We start from the raw sequence: 21,469 nt of genomic DNA on the forward strand, positions 1-21,469 counted from the left end.
AACTTGAAGATAGAACTTGAGAGAGATCAATTAGATGAAGAAAATTGAAGAATGAAAGTGTTTTTAGGTGTTTTTGGTCGTTGGTATATGGATTAGATATAAAGGATGTGTAATTTTGTTTACATGTAAATAAGTCATGAATGATTACTAATATTTTTGTAATTTTATGAGATATTTCATGCTAGTTGCCAAATGATGGTTCCCACATGTGTTAGGTGACTCACATGGGCTGCTAAGAGCTGATCATTAGAGTGTATATACCAATAGTACATACATCTAAAAGCTGTGTATTGTACGAGTACGAATACGGGTGCATACGAGTAGAATTGTTGATGAAACTGAACGAGGATGTAATTGTAAGCATTTTTGTTAAGTAGAAGTATTTTGATAAGTGTCTTGAAGTATTTTAAAAGTGTATGAATACATATTAAAACACTACATGTATATACATTTTAACTGAGTCGTTAAGTCATCGTTAGTCGTTACATGTAAATGTTGTTTTGAAACCTTTAGGTTAACGATCTTGTTAAATGTTGTTAACCCATTGTTTATTATATCTAAAGAGATGTTAAATTATTACATTATCATGATATTATGATATATTAATATATCTTAGTATGATATATATACAGTTAAATGTTGTTACAACGATAATTGTTACATATATGTCTCGTTTCAAAATCATTAAGTTAGTAGTCTTGTTTTTACATATGTAGTTCATTGTTAATACACTTAATAACATGTTTACTTATCATTTATCATTATTAAACATAGTGTATCAATATCTTAATATGATTCATATGTATTTAGTAAGACGTTGTTATAACGATAATCGTTATATATATCGTTTCGAGTTTCTTAATTCAATAAACTCAATTTTATGTATATAACTCATTGTTAAAATACCTAATGAGATACTTACTTATCATAATATCATGTTAACTATATATATAATCATATATATGTCATCATATAGTTTTTACAAGTTTTAACGTTCGTGAATCACCGGTCAACTTGGGTGGTTAATTGTCTATATGAAACCTTTTTAAATTAATCAAGTCTTAACAAGTTTGATTGCTTAGAATGTTGGAAACACTTAATCATGTAAATAACAATTTCATTTAATATATATAAACATGGAAAAGTTCGGGTCACTACAGTACCTACCCGTTAAATAAATTTCGTCCCGAAATTTTAAGCAGTTGGAGGTGTTGACGTATCTTCTGGAAATAAGTGCGGGTATTTCTTCTTCATATGATCTTCTTGTTCTCAGGTGAACTCGGGTCCTCTACGAGTATTCCATCGAACTTTAACAATTGGTATCTTGTTTTCTTAAGTCTTTTAACCTCACGATCCATTATTTCGACGGGTTCTTCGACGAATTGAAGTTTTTCGTTGATTTGGATTTCGTCTAACGGAATAGTGAGATCTTCTTTAGCAAAACATTTCTTCAAATTTGAGACGTGGAAAGTGTTATGTACAGCCGCGAGTTGTTGTGGTAATTCAAGTCGGTAAGCTACTGGTCCGACACGATCAATAATCTTAAATGGTCCTATATACCTTGGATTTAATTTCCCTCTTTTACCAAATCGAACAACGCCTTTCCAAGGTGCAACCTTAAGCATGACCATCTCTCCAATTTCAAATTCTATATATTTTCTTTTAATGTCGGCGTAGCTCTTTTGTTGACTTTGGGCGGTTTTCAACCGTTGTTGAATTTGGATGATCTTCTCGGTAGTTTCTTGTATTATCTCCGGACCCGTAATCTGTCTATCCCCCACTTCACTCCAACAAATCGGAGACCTGCACTTTCTATCATAAAGTGCTTCAAACGGCGCCATCTCAATGCTTGAATGGTAGCTGTTGTTGTAGGAAAATTCTGCTAACGGTAGATGTCGATCCCAACTGTTTCCGAAATCAATAACACATGCTCGTAGCATGTCTTCAAGCGTTTGTATCGTCCTTTCACTCTGCCCATCAGTTTGTGGATGATAGGTAGTACTCATGTCTAGACGAGTTACTAATGCTTGCTGTAATGTCTGCCAGAATCTTGAAATAAATCTGCCATCCCTATCAGAGATAATAGAGATTGGCATTCCATGTCTGGAGACGACTTCCTTCAAATACATTCATGCTAACTTCTCCATCTTGTCATCTTCTCTTCTTGGCAGGAAGTGTGCTGATTTGGTGAGACGATCAACTATTACCCAAATAGTATCAAAACCACTTGCAGTCCTTGGCAATTTAGTGATGAAATCCATGGTAATGTTTTCTCATTTCCATTTCGGGATTTCAAGTTGTTGAAGTAGACCTGATGGTTTCTGATGCTCAGCTTTGACCTTAGAACACGTCAAACATTCTCCTACGTATTTAGCAACATCGGCTTTCATACCCGGCCACCAAAAATGTTTCTTGAGATCCTTGTACATCTTCCCCGTTTCAGGATGTATTGAGTACCTGGTTTTATGAGCTTCTCTAAGTACCATTTCTCTCATATCTTCAAATTTTGGTACCCAAATCCTTTCAGCCCTATACCGGGTTCCGTCTTCCCGAATATTAAGATGCTTCTCCGATCCTTTGGGTATTTCATCCTTTAAATTTCCCTCTTTTAAAACTCCTGGTTGCGCCTCCTTTATTTGAGTAGTAAGGTTAGTGTGAATCATTATATTCATAGCTTTTACTCGAATGGGTTCTCTGTCCTTTCTGCTCAAGGCTTCGGCTACCACATTTGCCTTCCTTAGGTGACAACGAATCTCAAAGTCATAATCATTCAACAATTCAATCCATCTGCGCTGCCTCATGTTCAGTTGTTTCTGATAAAATATGTGTTGAAGACTTTTATGGTCGGTATATATAATACTTTTGACCCCATATAAGTAGTGCCTCCAAGTCTTTAATTCAAAAACAACCGCGCCTAATTCCAAATCATGCATCGTATAATTCTGCTCATGAATCTTCCATTGTCTAGACGCATAAGCAATTACTTTCGTTCGTTGCATTAATACACAATCGAGACCTTGCTTTGAGGCGTCACAATATATCACAAAATCATCATTCCCTTCAGGTAATGACAATATAGGTGCCGTAGTTAACTTTTTCTTCAACAATTGAAACGCTTTTTCTTGTTCATCCTTCCATTCAAATTTCCTTCCTTTATGCCGTAATGCAGTCAAGGGTTTTGCTATTCTGGAAAAGTCTTGGATGAACCTTCTGTAGTAACCAGCTAGTCCTAAAAACTGGCGTATGTGTTTCGGAGTTTTTGGGGTTTCCCACTTTTTAACGGTTTCAATCTTTGCTGGATCCACCTAAATACCTTCTTTGTTCACTATGTAACCGAGGAATTGAACTTCTTCCAACCAAAATGCACATTTTGAAAACTTAGCGTACATTTTTTATTTTCTCAGCAACTCTAGCACTTTTCTCAAATGTTCTTCATGCTATTGATCATTCTTCGAGTAAATAAGTATGTCATCGATGAAAACAATGACAAACTTGTCAAGATATGGCCCACACACTCGGTTCATGAGGTCCATGAACATAGCTGGTGCGTTAGTCAATCTAAACGGCATAACCATAAACTCGTAATGACTGTAACGCGTCCTAAAAGCAGTCTTCGGAATGTCATCCTCTTTCACCAGCATTTGGTGATATCCAGAATGTAAATCGATCTTCGAATAAACTGACGAGCCTTGTAGTTGATCAAATAAGTCGTCGATTCTAGGTAATGGGTAACGGTTCTTGATGGTAAGTTTGTTCAACTCTCGGTAGTCGATACACAACCTGAATGTACCATCTTTCTTCTTGACAAACAGAACAGGAGCTCCTCATGGTGATGTACTTGGTCGAATGAAACCACGCTTTAAAAGTTCCTATAACTGACTTTGTAATTCTTTCATTTCGCTGGGTACGAGTCTGTATGGAGCATGAGCTATTGGTGCAGCTCCTGGTACAAGGTCTATTTGAAATTCAACGGATCGATGTGGGGGTAATCCCAGTAATTCTTTCAAAAATACATCGGAAAATTCTTCTGCGACGGGAACATCACTGACGTTCTTTTCTTCAGGTTTAACTTCCTCGATGTGTGCTAGAATGATGTAACAACCTTTTCTTATTAGTTTTTGCGCCTTCAAACTACTAATAAGATTTAACTTCGCGTTGTTCTTTTCTCCGTACACCATTAAAGGTTTTCCTTTTTCACGCATAATGCGAATCGCATTTTTGAAACAAACGACCTCTGCTCTTACCTTCTTCAACCAGTCCATGCCAATTATTACATCAAAACTCCCTAACTCGACTGGTATTAAATCAATCTTAAACGTTTCATCACCCAGTTTAATTTCTCTATCCCGACTTATATTATCTGCTGAAATTAATTTACCATTTGCTAATTCGAGTAAAAATTTATTATCCAAAGGCGTCAATGGGCAACTTAATTTAGCACAAAATTCTCAACTCATATAGCTTCTATCCGCACCCGAATCAAATAAAACATAAGCAGATTTATCGTCAATAAGAAACGTACCCGTAATAAGCTCCGGGTCTTCCTGTGCTTCTGCTGCATTAATATTGAAAACTTTTCCACGGCCCTGCCCATTAGTATTCCCCTGATTCGGGCAATTTCTAATAATGTGGCCTGGTTTTCCACATTTATAACAAACAGCGTTGGTATTACTTGCTCTGACACTATTCGTTCCGGCATTACTTGTTCCGACACTATTTGTTCCTTTAGTTCTGTTAAACTTTGGTCCGTAGACCTCACACTTTGTCACGCTATGACCATTTCTTTTACACCTATTGCAAAATGTCGTGCAAAACCCCTGATGATTTTCTTCACACCTATGACATGGCTGTTTTTGGTTTTTGTTGCCGTTGTTGTTATTGAGGTTGTTGTTGGGATTGTTATTGTTGTTGAAACAGTTGTTGTAGTTGTTGTTGTTGGGATGTTTGTTGTAGTTATTGTTAGGATTGCGGTTATTGTTGCGATTGTTGTTGCGGTTGTTGGGATAGTTGTTGCAATTGTGGTTGTAATTGTTATTATTGTTGTACTGGTGACTCTTGTCACCGTTTTCCTCACACTTCCTCTTGAGTTGTTTCGTGTTGGCTTCTTCGGCCGCCTGCTCTTTAATTCTTCCCTCAATCTGATTTATGAGTTTATGAGCCATTCGACTTGCCTTTTGTATGGAAGCGGGCTCGTGTGAACTCACATCTTCTTGAATCCTTACTGGTAACCCTTTTACAAACGCGTCGATCTTCTTTTCTTCATCTTCGAACGCTCCCGGACACAATAGGCACAACTCTGTGAATCGTCGTTCATACGTGGTAATGTCGAACCCTTGTGTTCGTAACTCTCTAAGCTCTACCTTGAGCTTATTGACTTCGTTTTTAGGACGGTACTGCTCGTTCATCAATTGCTTGAATGCCGACCACGGTAGTGCGTAAGCAGCATTTTGTCCTACCTGTTCAAGATAGGTGTTCCACCACGTTAACGCAGTACCTGTGAAGGTATGCGTAGCGTACTTAACTTTGTCCTCTTCAGTACACTTACTTATGGCAAACACCGATTCTACTTTCTCGGTCCACCGTTTCAATCCAATTGGTCCTTCGGTTCCATCAAATTCCAAAGGTTTGCAAGCAGTGAATTCTTTGTAGGAGCATCCTACACGATTTCTTGCACCGTTAGCTGCATTGCTAGATTCAGAGTTATTGTTGGTATGTAGTGCAGCCTGTACTGCAGATATGTTTGCAGCAAGAAAGGTACGAAATTCCTCTTCGCTCATATTCATGGTGTGTCGAGTAGTCGGTGCCATTTCCTTCAAAATAGCCAACTGAATCGAGTTAATCATACAGAATATTAAGAGTAGTCAATAGTATTTCGTAGCATAATATGAACTCATTTATAAAAGCTTTTTCTTCATATTAGCGTTTTATAAGTTTAAATTCAGGTACTACCTACCCGTTAAGTTCATACTTAGTAGCTAATATACAATTCAACTACTACAATTCCATATGAAAAACTGATTATAATAATATATCACATATAAATATTCTTCAAACTTACAACATCGTTATATTACATATAACATGAAATATAGTACACTTTGATACATGACAGTTTTGAAGATAAATCTAGTTAATACGCAAGTTGTTCAGCAAAGGAAATAAAGACACGTAATTCATAAGTCCAGAAACAAGTCATGCATTCTGGTTTTACTAAGACGACTTCCCATCCTTGGTCTTGTGGAAAATAACCTTTATGACCATTAGCTAGGCAGCATGTTGTAATGTTGTCAAAAGGACGAGGGTTTCGTAATGTCCAACAGTACCGTAATAATCTAAAAACCTTGTTTCTCACCCCAACTACTGAATTCGTCACTTATGGGAAGGTTTTATTTAAAAGCTGCAATCCGATGTTCTTTTTCTCACTTTGGTAAGAAGCGAACATCACTAACCCGTAAGCATGCTTCTTTATGTTGCATGTTAGAAGCTTTTTCTAATTCACGAAATCCTATGTTGGGATATGTTGAGTCAAAATAGGTTCTTAACCCGTAGCGTAAAATTGCATTTGGGTTCCCTGCATTTAACGCTTTAAAAAAAATACGCCGTAACTTACGGTCTCCCCAATGTGATATACCTCACCTATCAAAGGAAAGCCTTTTATAAACTAAGACATTTCTGGAAAGTCTTTCAAATATTTGAAAAGTTAATTTTGCCATAATTAATTGTGCTGATGAATTTTGACCGACTCTAGACAAGATTTCCTCAATCATATCCTCTGGTAGATCTTCTAAAATATTCGGTTGTCTACCCTTAACGTCCATTTTGTTTTTATACTGTAAAATAGAGAAGGATTAGATTCGTAAAAGATAATTAACAAACAATACAAGCAATTTTTACATAGAACATAAAAGTACACACACACTACAATACATATAATACACAACATGATTACAACACTCTAATCTGAATCACTGGTTTCTTCTTCTTCGGACTTGGTTCGTTTTCCTAATTTTCTAGGAATATATGGTGTTCCTCTAATACGAGCTGTCATTTTCCACAATGGTTTAGAAAAACCTGGTGGTTTAGAGGTTCCCGGGTCATTGTTACATTTTAAGAAATACGGATGTTGCAAATACATATAAAGTTCATCGGGGTTGGAATCGGGTTTCTCTATTTTTATACCTTTTCCCTTATTATTTTCTTTCGCTTTATTAAATTGAGTCGAGGTAATTTCAATAACATCATCCGAATCCTCATCGGGATCCGATTCATCGGAAAATTGATAATCTTCCCAATATTTTGCTTCCTTGGCGGAAACACCATTGACCATTATTAACTTTGGTCCGTTGGTTGAGGATTTTCTTTTATTTAATCGATTTACTATAGGTATCAATATTTCTTCCTCCGGAACCTCTTCTTCTTCTGGTTTCTCCTCTTCCGGTTCCTCCTCTTCCGGTTCCTCTTCTTCCGGCTCCTCTTCGGGAATTTGTGAATCTTCTCAAAATATATTCGACTCTTCATTATTATTAGGTGAATCGATGGGATTTGTACTAGTGGTAGACATCTATCACACAATATCAAACACATTAAGAGGTTAATATATCACATAATATTTACATGTTAATAATATATAGTTTCCAACAAAAGTGTTAAGCAATCGTTTTTAAAGAAAACACGGTCGAAGTCCAGACTCACTAATGTATCCTAACAAACTCGATAAGACACACTAATGCAAATTTATGGTTCTCTAAGACCGACGCTCGGATACCAACTGAAATGTTCCGTTCATATTGATTATAAACGTTCCATATTAATTGATTTCGTTGCGAGGTTTTGACCTATATATGAGACATTTTTCAAAGACTGCATTCGTTTTTAAAACAACCATAACCTTTATTTTATCTATAAAGGTTTAAAAAGCATTACGTAGATTATCAAATAATGATAATCTAAAATATACCGTTTACACACGACCATTACATAATGGTTTACAATAAGAATGTATTACATCAAAAATAAGTTTCTTGAATGCAGTTTTTACATAATATCATACAAGCATGGGCTCCAAATCTTGTCCTTATTTTAGTATGCAACAGCGGAAGCTCTTAATAATCACCTGAGAATAAACATGCTTGAAACGTCAACAAAAATGTTGGTGAGTTATAGGTTTAACCTATATATTATCAAATCATAATAATAGACCACAAGATTTCATATTTCAATATACATCCCATACATAGAGATAAAAATAATTCATATGGTGAACACCTGGTAACTGACATTAACAAGATGCATATAAGAATATCCCCTATCATTCCGGGAAATCCTTCGGACATGATAAAACAACATCGAAGTACTAAAGCATCCGGTACTTTGGATGGGATTCGTTAGGCCTAATAGATCTATCTTTAGGATTCGCGTCAATTAGTAGATCGGTTTACTAATTCTTAAGCTACCAAGCAAAAGGGGCATATTCGGCTTCGATCATTCACCCATATAATGTAGTTTCATTTACTTGTGTCTATTTCGTAAAACATTTATAAAACTGCATGTATTCTCATCCCAAAATATTAGATTTTAAAAGTGGGACTATAACTCACTTTCACAGATTTTTACTTCGTCGGGAGTAATACTTGGCCACTGGTCAATTCACGAACCTATAACAAATATATACATATATATATATATCAAAGTATGTTCAAAATATATTTACAACATTTTTAATACATTTTGATGTTTTAAGTTTATTAAGTCAGCTGTCCTCGTTAGTAACCTACAACTAATTGTCCATAGTTAGATGTACAGAAATAAATTGATATATATTATCTTGAATCAATCCACGACCCAGTGTATACACGTCTCAGGATAGATCACAACTCAAAGTATATATATTTTTGGAATCAACCTCAACCCTGTATAGCTAACTCAAACATTACTGCATATAGAGTGTCTATGGTTGTTCCAAATAATATATATACATGGGTCGATATGATATGTCAAAACATTTGCATACGTGTCTATGGTATCCCAAGATTACATAATATATTAGAATACATGTATAATACAATATAAGTTAGCTAGGATATGATTTGTATAGAATTGTTACAATATTTCCCGTAGCTACAACAATCAAAAAATATCCAATATTGTTTTACCCATAACTTCTTCGTTTTAAATCTGTTTAGAATAAATCAAATTGCTATGGTTTCATATTGAACTATATTTTATGAATCTAAACAGAAAAATTATATGTTTATAGTCAGAAATATAAGTTACAAGTCATTTTTATATGAGGTAGTCATTTCAGTCGAAAGAACGACGTCTTGATGACCATTTTGAAAAACATACTTCCACTTTGAGTTTAACCATGATTTTTGGATATAGTTTCATGTTCATAAGAAAAATAATTTTCCCAGAAGAACAACTTTTAAATCAAAGTTTATCATAGTTTTTAATTATCAAACCCAAAACAGCCCGCGGTGTTACTACGACGGCGTATGTCCGGTTTTAGGGTGTTTTTCGTGTTTTCAGGTTTTAAATCATTAAGTTAGCATATCATATAGATATAGAACATGTGTTTAGTTGATTTTAAAAGTCAATTTAGAAGGATTAACTTTTGTTTGCAAACAAGTTTAGAATTAACTAAACTATGTTCTAGTGATTTCAAGTTTAAACCTTCGAATAAGGTAGTTTTATATATATGAATCGAATGATGTTATGAACATCATTACTACCTCAGGTTTTGTGGATAAACCTACTGGAATTGATAAAAATAGATCTAGCTTCAAAGGATCCTTGGATGGCTTGAAAGTTCTTGAAGCAGAATCATGACACGAAAACAAGTTCAAGTAAGATTTCCACTCGAAATAAGATTGTTATAGTTATAGAAATTGAATCAAAGTTTGAATATGAGTATTACCTTGTATTAGAAAGATATATTACTGTAAACAAGAAAGATTTCTTGAGGTTGAATGATCACTTTACAAGATTGAAAGTAAGCTAGCAAACTTGGAAGTATTCTTGATTTTATGAAACTAGAACTTATAGAATTTATGAAGAACACATAGAACTGGAAGATAGAACTTGAGAGAGATCAATTAGATGAAGAAAATTGAAGAATTAAAGTGTTTGTAGGTGTTTTTGGTTGTTGGTATACGGATTAGATATAAAGGATGTGTAATTTTGTTTACATGTAAATAAGTCATGAATGATTACTAATATTTTTGTAATTTTATGAGATATTTCATGCTAGTTGCCAAATGTTGGTTCCCGCATGTGTTAGGTGACTCACATAAGCTGCTAAGAGCTGATCATTGGAGTGTATATACCAATAGTACATACATCTAAAAGCTGTGTATTGTACGAGTACGAATACAGGTGCATACGAGTAGAATTGTTGATGAAACTGAACGAGGATGTAATTGTAAGCATTTTTGTTAAGTAGAAGTATTTTTATAAGTGTCTTAAAGTCTTTCATAAGTGTATGAATACATATTAAAACACTACATATACATACATTTTAACTGAGTCGTTAAGTCATCGTTAGTCGTTACATGTAAATGTTGTTTTGAAACCTTTAGGTTAACGATCTTGTTAAATGTTGTTAACCCATTGTTTATTATATCTAAAGAGATGTTAAATTATTACATTATCATGATATTATGATATATTAATATATCTTAGTATGATATATATACAGTTAAATGTTGTTACAACGATAATCGTTACATATATGTCTCGTTTCGAAATCATTAAGTTAGTAGTCTTGTTTTTACATATGTAGTTCATTGTTAATATACTTAATGACATGTTTACTTATCATTTATCATGATTAAACATAGTGTATCAATATCTTAATATGCTTCATATGTATTTAGTAAGACGTTGTTATAACGATAATCGTTATATATATCGTTTCGAGTTTCTTAATTCAATAAACTCAATTTTATGTATATAACTCATTGTTAAAATACCTAATGAGATACTTACTTATCATAATATCATGTTAACTATATATATAATCATATATATGTCATCATATAGTTTTTACAAGTTTTAACGTTCGTGAATCACCAGTCAACTTGGGTGGTCAATTGTCTATATGAAACCTATTTAAATTAATCAAGTCTTAACAAGTTTGATTGCTTAACATGTTAGAAACACTTAATCATGTAAATAACAATTTCATTTAATATATATATAAACATGGAAAAGTTCGGGTCACTACAGGTGCACCCCACGGTGAAGAACTCGGACGAATGAACCTGCGGTCCAACAGTTCTTGAATTTGGGACATCATTTCTCTAATTTCTGAAGGAGCTAATCTATACGGAGCTTTGGCAACTGGAATAGCCCCTGGCACTAACTCGATCTTATATTCAACTTCCCTGATCAGCGGTAAGCCTGGTAATTCATCTGGGAACACTTCTCGATATTCAGACACCACAGGAATATTGGACACTACTTTCTTTTCCTTTTTTACATCGATCACATAAGCTAAGAAAAAATCACATCCTTTGGACAAAGATTTCCGAGCTTTCATCATCGACAATAATGGACAACGAAACCCACCACGATCACCACGAGCCACTACCCGTTTTCCACCATCTACCGGAAAAGAAATAACTTTCCTATCGCACTTAATACTGGCCTTATGGTCACTAAGCCAATTCATGCCTGAAACTACATCAAAGCTTGGTATAGGCATCACTAAACAAGTCACAGGGAAAAGACTACCCTCTATGTCAATAGTAATTCCAGACACAAACTTTGTAACTGGAACTATCCTACCGTCACCCACTTCGACACTTAAGGGTTCATTTATTAAACTAACAGGCACATTTAACTTAGCACAAAATGTAGTTGACACAAACGAGCAATTTGATCCACAGTCAAATAGTACACGAGCCGGCAAAGAATTTACTAAGAACATACCGGTGATTGCATCGTCAGTAGCAGTGGCAGCGTCTACTGACATCTGAAAGGCTCTAGCTTCAGGTTGTGGAGGATTCTTGCGCTTCTGCCCCACAAAGGAAGCAGATGATCCCCCAGCTGACACAGCACGTACCCCTGACCTGGACCCCTCCCCGGAATAACTCTTTCTCGCAGCTGGACACTCTGCAGATCTGTGACCCTCTTTATTAAAGTTCCAACACACATTATTATTAAACGAACAATCTTGAGGCTCATATCCCACTATACCACAACGCAAACACCGTTTCGTTAATGTTGAACACTGCCCGCTATGTGAATGCTTACACATTCTACACCATGTCTTCTGACCACTTGACACTGATCCACCCTGGATAGATTGCCCTTTTGGCTTAAATCGAATTGATTTTTTTGACTGCTAGCTAGACTGACTTGCCGCTAGTTTCACTTACGACACACTTTCAGTTTTCACACTTCTGGCCACCTTAATGTCACTTTCAATTATCTTTGCCAACATATGCGCCTGTGACAAAGTCGTAGCAAGTCTTGCAATCGTACGATACTCACTTCTACAAACCGGTGCACTCTGGATTGTTCGTCAGGTGTCCACTGATGCACAAACCTTAACTTGTCCATAAATTGCTCAAACGCTTCATGGATTATCATTTCTTCAGTCATCGTCATTTGCATGAACTCTTGCTTCAATCGATTGATATCAAATGCAATGCAGTACTGTTCTTGGACCTTTGCAGCAAATTGTTTCCATGTGACCTGATTGAGTTGCTCTTCAGACAACGGAGCAGTAATTGTATCCCACCAAACCATAGCTCGATTCTTTAACAGTCGGCTAGCATAACAACAACAACAACAACAATACCCAATCCCACCAATGTGGGGTATGGGGGAGGTTGATCGTAGACAATCCTTCCTCTATCCTAGAATAAAGAGCGATCATTTCTCCACCCCGAGTGTAACACTCCCAAGAGTAGAGAAATTCCTTTCTCTCTATATTCGTCAGATAGAGAGATTGCTTCCAGGGACCTCCGGCCAGAAAGTAAAAAAAAAAAAAAAAAAAAAAAAAAAAAAAAAAAAAAAAACGATACAAACGAGACGCCATGAAAATGGTGAGATCAAATCTTCATGGGTTTTACATCATGCCTGGGGTTTAATTTAGGCTCTAAGTGGCGGTAAAGTCGCCAATAAATCGATGCTTGCCGTTGACTCACTTAGTAGAGCCATAAAATATAAATATATATATATATATATATATATATATATATATATATATATATATATATATATATATATATATATATATATATATATATATATATGGGAACGTACCTTAGACTGCCGTGCGAAGCTCAAGGGATGACGGGAAATGCTACACTACATACCAACATACCTGCATACGCATACATACATACGAGAACATACGAGCATACAACCATAGACATGACGGCCAACAAAAAAGCACGCATACCAACAAACATAAACATGCATACCCAAAAACATACCTACATCACATGCTAGCAACCATAACCCAAACCCTAAACATAAACATGCAAACAAACCAACACAAGCAAACATACATACCCTACAACCAAACAAACTCATACGAACCAGCACATACATACATACACAAAACCAAGAAGAGGTCCAGGTAAACACACAAACACACAGACCCACAAACGCAAAACAAACAACAACCTACTCGTCTATTCTAATTCTAGTCCTCCACGTAAGCCTATCAGAAGTCATGTCCTCGGTCAATAAAAGTTCCTTCAAGTCGAGCTTAATTCTATCATCCCACCTACGAGTAGGTCTACCCCCTCTCCTTACTCCGTCAACCGTCAGTGCCTCGATTCTCCTAACAGGTGCAGTAGGGGGTCGCCTCTTCACATGTCCAAACCATCGAAGTCGTTCTTCTCTTAGCTTGTCGATGATGCTTCTGACTTTCAGGTTCTCCCTAAAAACGCTATTTGGGATCATATCTAGCATTGTTTTACCGCATATCCACCTCAGCATCCTCATCTCTGCCACCTCCATCCTTCTCTCTTGTGCCTTCGTCATTGGCCAACATTCTGATCCATATAGCATAGCAGGTCTAATTGCCACCTTGTAAAATTTCCCTTTCAGCTTTAGAGGGATCTTCTTGTCGCATAAGACCCCAGTCGCTGCCCTCCATTTCATCCACCCTACTTTAATACGGTGTGTCACGTCTTCATCGATCCTCCCCGATTTGTGGAGCATCGAGCCTAGGTATCTAAACGAGGTTTGCGGATGCAAGATCTGGTCTCCAATGCAGATGTTCACTCCATCCTCTTGTTCAATGATCCTATCAAAATCACATCTAAGATATTCCGTCTTTTGTCTACTAATTAGTAAACCATTACTTTCTAAGGCCACTCTCCATTGCTCCAGTCTTCTATTAAGCTCCTCCTTAGATTCGGCCACAAGCACAATATCATCGGCAAAGATCAAGCACCAAGGGATACACTCTTGTATCCCTCGAGAAAGCTCATCAAGGATCAAAGCAAAAAGAAAAGGGCTGAGGGCCGAACCTTGATGCAAGCCTACTTCTATTGGGAAGACTTCGGTACTTCCAACCAGCGTTCGAACGCAAGACTTCGCCCCATCGTACATATCCCTAATAACACTAATATATGTACTCGGGATACTTCTACCATTAAGGGTCTTCCAAATCAAGTTTCGTGGAACGCAATCATATGCCTTTTCCAAGTCTAAGAAAACCATCTCCAAGTTCTTTTGTTTTTCTCTATACTTCTCCATTAGGTTCCTAATAATATGGATTGCCTCCATCGACGAGCGCCCTGGCATGAAACCAAATTGGTTTTCCGAAACATTTGTTTCGCTTCGCATTCTAGTCTCAATCACTCTCTCCCAAAGCTTCATAGTATGGCTAAGTAGTTTTATGCCTCTATAGTTGCTGCAGCTTTGAGCGTCCCCCTTGTTCTTATAGATGGGGATAGTCTCGCTCACCCTCCACTCCATAGGCATTTTAGAGCTTCGAAGCGTCTTGTTGAAAAGGCAAGTCAACCACCTAACACCATCATCTCCAAGGCACCGCCACGCCTCAATAGGGATCTGGTCTGGCCCCACAGCTTTATTTCTCCCCATCTTTCGTAGTGCCAATCTTACTTCCTCTTCGTTGATCCTCTCACACTCTATGTTGTTCCGGAACTGATCTCTATCAGAGCCTAGCAACTCTTCGTAACGCTGAGATCTTCCCCCAGTGAAAAGAGATGAGAAATACTCTTCCCATCTTTTCCTAATTTCGTCTTCCTTTACTAGGGTTTGACCACCTTCATTTTTGATAAACTTGATGTTATCTAGATCCCTGCGCCTTCGCTCCCTAGCTTTGGCAATTCTATATATATCATTTGCTCCCTCTTTGGAGTTTAGTTTCATGTACAAATCTTGGTATGCCTTTTCTTTTGCACGAGCTACAGCCTTCTTAGCTTCTCTTTTGGCTTCTTTATATCTCTCTAAAACCCTAAGTCTATTAACCGGAGTCCCCTCTTGACAAGAGATGAGCTCCCTAAACCTTAGTTGTTTGATCTCGACTTTGCTTTGAACCTCGTCGTTAAGCCAAGCATAAGTTACCCGTAATTCTGGTTCACATTGACAAGCTTTCAGTGCCCTTTCAACTTCCCTTAACCAATTCATTGTCACAATCAGATCGCGATGACCCAAATACTCCGAGGGCTTACAATCCATAAACTGCTTGAACGTACACTTTTTCTTCTCCTTCACCACTTGCTGAAACATAGGAGTTTGAAATGGATTCGTTGTCGTGTACTGATATTGAAGAGGGTACTGGTATTGTTGGGAAAATTGAGATGGCACTTGAGGTAGAACTTGAGGTTGCGACTGGGGTGGTTGAGAAGCACTACCCGATGGGCCAGATGTATAATGAGTACCAGTAAACCTTGGTGGTATCGGTGGATCATTAGCTTCAGACACCAAGCTGAATGCCTGATGTGGGCCTCCAATTCCTTTACCTTTTCTCGAGTTTCCTGTAATTGACTTTCTAACTGATGAACATATTCATCTGGATCACTTTCGGGACTATGTTCCACTGATGGCGCTCTAAATATACCGGGTCCGGGAGTCACAGGGGCATTATTATTTCTGGTCTGGTCAGCCATACCTGTCTGCAAACACATCATCTCACAAAAGCTTAGTTGATAACCTGTTAACACCTATCACTAAGCACAATCACCTAGGCACATATCTCTACATTCACTTATTCCCCACTCGGATGTTCGACACGACACATTCATAAGTTTGAGAGTAAGTCACGTACACAGTGCACATACTGCCAAACCTATGCTCTGATATCAACTTGTAACACCGTACTTTTTACATACACATTTTTTGTAAACACTCACAACGGAAGACTTTAAAGTTTACACATCATATATTACTACATAGTAATATGATTGCACGAAATCACAGGTGTTACGTTATTAATACAAACCAGTTGACCATATAGATTATTACAAAACATCAGAGTTATACACTGTGTCAAACATCTTCACTTGCCTTGCAAAACCCACCAAAAGTTGCTAACCTATATCTGCAGAGCAAAACACTGTGGGGGAATTAGCATAACGCTAAGTGAATGACAATATCTAGGTGGACATCACTATAAGCATCAAGCACAGCTTAAAGGCACTAGTCACTAATCACTTAAAGTCATACACAAGAGGACCGGCAACCCATAGCTGATCAAGCTGGAATATACCGATAGTCCACACTACTGAATCACTAGTATAGTCTTCCAGACGTGACGCACTCGTCATTCACACTATACCACTAATCAGTAACACTTGGACCCAATACTATCACCCTAAATACACAAGGTAAATATCATTGACCTCTTACGTCACACAAAACACCTCGACGTTCACTGGTGCGCACATAATCACATATAGTCACAATATTGGTCGCAGACTCATTACACAGTCTAATTATAAGCATGGCACTGATCACTTTACTTGTCGCTATATAATCACATCCATAAAGATAATCCCACTCACCTTGAAGCACAAGCACTCAGTTGTCTTATATCACTGAGTCTTCACCTTTTCGTCTATCACCTGAGAATCATCACAAAATATCTCAAGTTAGTATAGCGTTCAAGTGTTGAATCGCGCTTCACATTTAACAGAAAATATTCACAAAACATATATACACATATTCCTTACTCAAAATCACTAAGCTCTAATAATTATACACAAGATTTAGGATCAAAGTACCAAAATCCCCAATTTATACAAACATAAACCCTCAAACTTAAATCACAATTTATACAAATTTAACACAAATAAAGTATACCCGAATTATACTTATATCATAACCAAGCTATAATCATAATCAATTTAAGCATATACATCAAACCACAAAATTTGGTCACTACCCTATTTATAACAAAAGTTATGAAAACTAAATATTAACAAAGTTAAATTAACACAAAGACATATCATACATCTTGTTTGGAGTTCGTTAAATCACATCAACAAAACAACATCAATTTCCTTAATTTGAAGTCAAGCATATGATATATGCTTGTTTCACGAACATAGAAAGGCTAATAAAAAAAATCATATAATTTATGCACAATTAAATTTAGTTAACATCATGTTAATACCTTACCTTTCTTTGTCCAGCTCGTCAATCATCACTTTAGATAGGATTAGAGAATTAAATATCAAATTATAATTTATGATAAGGGTTTATAATAAGGGTGTGTTCTTATGTATATGTGTGTGGTTACAAAAGTAGGAATGAGGTAGTTGGGATAAGATAGAAATAAAACGAATAATACAAAAGATCACAGGGACCACCGAATAAATTAATTCATCACATGGTAATCTCCTTATTATTAAATACGTAGTAGTTTTCTTATATGTTCTCTGAAACACAACGCACCTTGATAAGCAGCCCTTTCGAGATCCAATCACACAAACAAATATTTTATAGTGACCATCGTCACGAGCACATTAATTTAGTCACATAATAAATTATCAACTCATAATCTATTATTTCACTTATATTTAAATCATATAAATTACTCATAATTTAAATATGGTATTTAAATTATAATAATAAAAATAACACAATATACCTATTTCATCTAGGCCCATAACTAGGTTGTCACAATTATGGTGAGCACAAAGGCGACGATGACAGAAGAATAAGAAATCATATTACAATACATGCCTTTTGCAACCTGCAGTGACCAACAGAAAAATTTAAGAATTGTTAGTGACAAGGACCTTCGGCATAACCTTTACAACCTGCAGTAACCAACCGCGTCAAAAATTAGTACACAGTCATCCGCATAATTTAGGGTAAACCACATAGATCATTAGCGTTAATTTTTATTATTAATATATATTGTTGAAAAAGCAATTCGAATATCAAAAATCGATTTATTATTATTATTATTATTATTACATAAATTATGATTTTTTTTAGTGTTTGATTTTAACCGTATCCAAACTTAACACTTTGTTCCAGATTTTTACCAAAGAATAGAAATGAAGTGAATAGAAATGAAAGGAAATAAAGTAAGATCCTTCTGATTCGAATGGAACCGCTGGAGAAAAAATTAGAGACAATATTTTTTCCACTTCATTCCCTTTATGAGCTTAAAAACCTCAAGAACAAAACTCTTTCTATATTTTCTTTTTTCTAAATTCATGTCTTTTATTTCTAAACTATAGCTCTGGAACAGAGGCGAACCGTATGCAACTAAAGATGTTTTAATTTTAAACACATAAAAATAAAAGTTAATTGAAAGATACCAATCTTAATAAGAATTTACTTTTATTACTAGTCTTTAATTTTAGAGTATATTTTCATTGAGGTAATTTTAAAGATAATTCACAATATTAAAATCAACCCGATATGTTTTCAATAATGCCGGAATTTTTTATTGTATATATATACAAAATATAGCGAAATAGTTCATATCACATCATTTATTTATCATTTATTTATTTGATAGAAGAAAGAAATATAATCTATTACAAGTCTTATTAGACCATTTATTAGGCAACAACGACGACATTACTGTTTTCTATGTGGCAACCACAACACCCTCGTTTGGGTTTATGTTAGTGTGATGTTGTTAAGTTATTCGGGGCGCTGAAAGGCACACCACGATGAGATACAGGGAAGGAATGTTATTTAATTGGATAATTTTTAATTTGATTTTTTATATATTTATTCATCAAACTATCAATTACATTATATTCTATCCCATCACTCGCAATACCACAAGTCCACAACACAACATTTACCACAAAGATCCATAATTTCATAACATTGTCACGTCAACATAATTTTCCATAAAATTTCACAACACTATAACAGTTCATTTTACCGCAACGACTCTTACGTGATCTCAAGAACTTTAAAAGCGTAAAACAATATAACATAAAAATAAATAAATAAATAAATAAGATAAGGTTAATAACAAATAAAGATAAAATTTAAATTCCACAAAAAATGTACGTAATAATTTTCATGAAATTATTTGGCATATGTGATTAGCTAGCCAAATTCATTTTTAATCTCTCTCAAATTCTCCCTCTTATATCTATAGATACTGGTTCACAACATTTTATAACTTTTTTTTTTTAGCTTTAATATAAAATTTATCAATTCTATATTATATGTTAATGTTAGTATGTTAAATGTAATAAATGTACCGACTACCGAATATCATAGTAATATAATACAATATTTATAAATTGGAAGTAAGTTATGAAATAAAAGCAAACTTAAAGGGTGTTTTGTGCAACAATACGTCGATACCTACCTTAATAGTCATCCAAACAGGAATCGAGTATATCCCACTTCCCGTATTCCTTACGGTTCGGTCGCCGGCAAATTTTTAAACGCTTACGGCTTACTTCAAATCAAAACAATATACAGCAACATTTATATTTTGTTAATAAAAAATATATAAATAAATAAATTAACTAGCATCAGAATGTTGCTAACATTAATAATTAGTAAGTAAACTGTATAATGTGATTAATATTGATTTTTAGTGATGATTATTCAAATATATACAATTATAATCAAAAGAGTATTGATCTCACGGCCGAGGTGCCACTCTAACCTTAATACCCTTAATAATATTTGACATTAAATTACATAAATCATTAAACTTTTAAACAATTATTATATTTGGCGATAATACCACATCAATACCACTAGGCCAATAGCTCGTTTCACAATGTAACGTTCTTTTACGTGGATGAATGAGCTGATGACCATGAAAACGTTGCATGTTTTGTGGGTAAGGCTCATTAATTTATTACTATGATTTTATAATTTTCTTTTGACGGATTGTCTACTAACTTGTGGACATGTAAGCTCCATAAATAGAAAAGTTGTTACGATAAATGAATTGTATATCTTGTAGATTATAGATATACATCATACCCAAGTCAATTTGTTACTGGAGGGAAAAAAGAAAACTTTAGTCTAATACAAAGCAAAAACTACAAAAAAATACATAACTACTTTTAGATACTACAACAACAACAACAACAACAACAATACCCAATCCCGCGTCTGCGAGGTATGGGAAGGTAAGATGTAGACAATCCTTCCTCTACCCTAGAATAGAAGAGAAGACAACAATACATAACTACTTTTAGATAGGATAGTTTACGATATTAAGATTAAGATTATATATCATAATTTAACATAAACTTTATAAATTCTAATTTAATTGAGTAGTTAAATTACATGAAATCCCAAATAAATGTTAGCGTTTAGTTAAACTATTTTATTTAAATAAATGTTAGCGTTTAGTTAAACTATTTTATTTAAATAAATGTTAGCGTTTAGTTAAACTATTTTATTTTGGCTACTTCGGTATTAATTTGTACCAAGGAAGTTTAAGGGTGGAAATTGAATTCGTGTTATCAATCCGCCTTTCATAAAGAACATTGTTGATACAGAAGTTAGTAAGAGTCAAGATTATGTGTTTAGGCGTTCGTTAGATTGTGAATCTTGTGGGTTATTTAAGGAGGCATATATTTTCATCAAATTGTCACAAGCTTCACGTCATCAACTACATGTCAGGGCTTACATCAACTGTCACGAGCTTCACATCATCAAGTACATGTTGGTGGTTCACTTTCTGATGGATCTATCAGTTCAGGCCACATGAAGATGCAAGTTTTGGTTGCTTCAATTGCTTTGGTGTCAACTGCATGGTGTAGTTTTAAGTTTGTGCAGTGTTAGTTATGATCATAATCAAAATATATGTACCTATAGATCGATCGAGGGCGAATATAGGCTGATGGTAGTGGGGTCCAGTGACACTATTAATTTGGAAATATTTTTTTACAAAATATGATTCAAATTGCATATGATACCACTAAATTTAAGTACAAGTCCCTGCATATTTGTGGGATTTCTAGCTTTTTGAGATAAACAATCACTTTATTACCCTTCAAATATAATTTGTTTTGGAAATTTTTTTTGG

General features: G+C 35.2%; 1 long non-coding RNA gene across 1 annotated transcript; it reads right to left on the minus strand.

The window, feature by feature from the left end:
• Positions 1-16,398: 16,398 nt before the first annotated feature.
• LOC139862319 (uncharacterized) lies at positions 16,399-17,713 on the minus strand. Its single transcript, XR_011764132.1, has 3 exons — positions 17,611-17,713; positions 16,995-17,054; positions 16,399-16,546 (listed from the first exon to the last, which is right to left on the minus strand). It is a non-coding gene; the product is annotated as an uncharacterized lncRNA (long non-coding RNA).
• Positions 17,714-21,469: the final 3,756 nt, after the last annotated feature.

Source organism: Rutidosis leptorrhynchoides, chromosome 1, assembly GCF_046630445.1.
Source record: "Rutidosis leptorrhynchoides isolate AG116_Rl617_1_P2 chromosome 1, CSIRO_AGI_Rlap_v1, whole genome shotgun sequence".
In the NCBI taxonomy this organism is placed as follows: Eukaryota; Viridiplantae; Streptophyta; class Magnoliopsida; order Asterales; family Asteraceae; genus Rutidosis; species Rutidosis leptorrhynchoides.